Genomic DNA, 2,585 nt, shown 5'->3' on the forward strand with positions numbered 1-2,585 from the left:
CACTTTCTTGACCCGTTATATCCTCAACCACCCCCTCAACCAAATCCGGTGAAGGATTGGTTTTGTACTCTTTCCCACTTCTCAAAACACTTACATGATGGATATTAACATTGTTACCTCTTGACGTACCATGGGATGGATTTACCTTAGTGTCGCTTGGTAATTGACCTTTGCTTTTCTTCAATTCGGACACTTCGGTGGCAAGTTGACCCATTTGAGTGGTCAAAGTTTGGATTGCTTTGTCTCGCGCCTCATCCTTTTGTATGCGAGCGTCATCCATTTGGTTCCTCTTTTGCATCTCCGCTTGCATACTCTTCAACATTTCCATCATTTCATTACCGCCCGAAGACCCCCCTTGTTCTTGACCCGTTCGATATTGCCTTTGGTATCCTTGGTTGTTCCCACCTTGATATCCACTTTGATTATTGTAAGGTTGGCGCGAACCATAATTCCCTTGGCTACCTTGAAAGTTCGGGTTTGATTGATTCGAAGGGTTCCCATAACGAAAATTCGGGTGATTTCTCAACCCGGGGTGATAAGTGTTAGAATTCATATTGAAATTTCTACCACCCCCTCCTTGACCTTGAACAGCATGAACTTCTTCAAATTGCCCTTCCACCACTCCTTGGCAATTTTCCGCCGCATGACCTATTTCATTACACAATGCACAAACATCATAAATTTTATTAGAAGTTTGTATGTTACCATCATCAACCGCATGCACTTGTGTTCGGGTAACGGCCGGTCGTGCTCTCCTTGAAGCTTGAGCCTTTCTCTTTGATGTGATCGCCATTTGTTCCAAAAATTCTCAATCCTCATGCTCATAGTTTGTGCCAAATGTCCCATTTGTAATGGACATCAAATCTCGTGCATCTTCGGCACACAACCCTTCATGAAAAGCGTTCATTAACTCCCAAAGCTCAATCCCATGGTGTGGACAATTTTTAATCATCATGTTCAAACGCTCGAAAGCTTCATGGAACATTTCGCCTTGTTGTTGTTGAAAACTCCTCAACCCTTTTCTCGCATCATTGGTCTTTTGGGCGGTATAAAATTCGTCTAAAAATGTTTGTTGCATCTCCGCCCAAGTATAAATAGATGCCGAAGGCAAAGTGTAGAACCACTTCTTTGCCTTGTCCTCCAAAGAAAATTGAAATAATACCAACTTGATATCATCGGCCGAAAATCCTTGACTCCCAAGAGTATTGCAAATTGAGTCATACGCCTCCAAATGGAAATAAGGCTCCTCCGTTGCTAACCCCTTGTATTTCGGCAAACTTTGTAACGAATTGGTTCTTACTTCAAAAGTTCTCCCTTGGTTGTTATGAGGAATAACCACCGGTGAAGGATTGTGAGTAATCACCGGTCTAAAATGTGCTTCAATTCCCCTTGCATTTTCCCTAAGATGCCTCCTTGGCACACCAAATCGACCTCGTGGACGAACTTGACCCATTGGTCTTTGCATGGGCCCTTGTTGTACCATTGGTTGTTGAATTGGCCTTTGAATTTGCGGTTGCACCTGTTGTGGTCGAACTTGTTGCAAAGGAACCGGACGTTGCAATTGCGGCCCTTGTGGCCTTGGCCTAATATGTTGAGGTATGAGTTGTTGTTGTTGCACCCCACCAACATTTGGAATAACTTGTACTTGGCCTTGCATATAACCGTACTCCCCTTGTTCTCCATCACCCCCATAACCGTACCCATCCTCATCAAAACCTTCAAACTCCTCATAACTTTCATCATACCCATCTCCTTGAATTCCCGAGGATTGCCCAAATGGAATAGTCGAGTATTGGAAACCCGATTGATTTGGTGGTCGATACGGTGTAGCATGGACAATAGACGAAATTGGTGCCATAGTATGGCTCGAATATGACGGACCCGCACCCGGGAAAAAATGGGATAATGGTGGTATAGTAGTGGAAGGGTTAAATGTGACGGTTGGTTCTTCTTGGGTAGTAATGGGCTGTGTGGTGTTGGTTGGTGTAACATTTTGAAGTATGGTGGGTTCGGTAGTATTTGGTGGAATGGTAGTATTTGGTGTGGGTTGAGTGGATGTTGGTATAAATGATGAGGTGAATTCACCCGTAGTGGGTGGTGGTGGTGGTGGATCCATGTATCGAAGTGGTGTAATTGGTGTAATTGGTGTTGTTGGTGAACTATTGATTGTATTTTCCCTTAGCAAAATTCTGTTTGCTCGCAAAGTTCGCTCGATTTCTAGATCAAATGCCAATGGTGATAGCTTGTGAGAGCTCCTAGTACGCATGCACCTGTAAATACCTGCACACTAGCACACCCAGCGTAAACCAGAAAAATAACAAACTCAAAACAAGAACAAAAATAACACACGTTGCGCACTACTCCCCGGCAACGGCGCCAAAATTTGACGTGCTGTCGTGGTCACGCAAATTTAATCCCAAGAACAACTATGTAAATAGTGGCAAGTGGGTATCGAACACAGGGAGTTTGTGGAAAATGTGCTATTTGAAGTGCTTCTCTAAGTTAACTAAATTTAAACTAATTGCAAGAAAAAGTAAAATTTAAGAGTTGGTTTGATTTGATTGGTTTTAAAAACTAAGATTAAT

The 2,585-nt window shown here is 43.0% G+C and overlaps 1 non-coding gene across 1 annotated transcript; it reads left to right on the forward strand.

The window, feature by feature from the left end:
- Positions 1 to 923: 923 nt before the first annotated feature.
- On the forward strand, positions 924 to 1,029 carry LOC118484550. The gene has a single exon (XR_004873659.1). It is a non-coding gene; the product is annotated as a small nucleolar RNA R71 (small nucleolar RNA).
- Positions 1,030 to 2,585: the final 1,556 nt, after the last annotated feature.

The sequence above is a fragment of the Helianthus annuus genome, chromosome 11, assembly GCF_002127325.2.
Source record: "Helianthus annuus cultivar XRQ/B chromosome 11, HanXRQr2.0-SUNRISE, whole genome shotgun sequence".
Taxonomy (NCBI): Eukaryota; Viridiplantae; Streptophyta; class Magnoliopsida; order Asterales; family Asteraceae; genus Helianthus; species Helianthus annuus.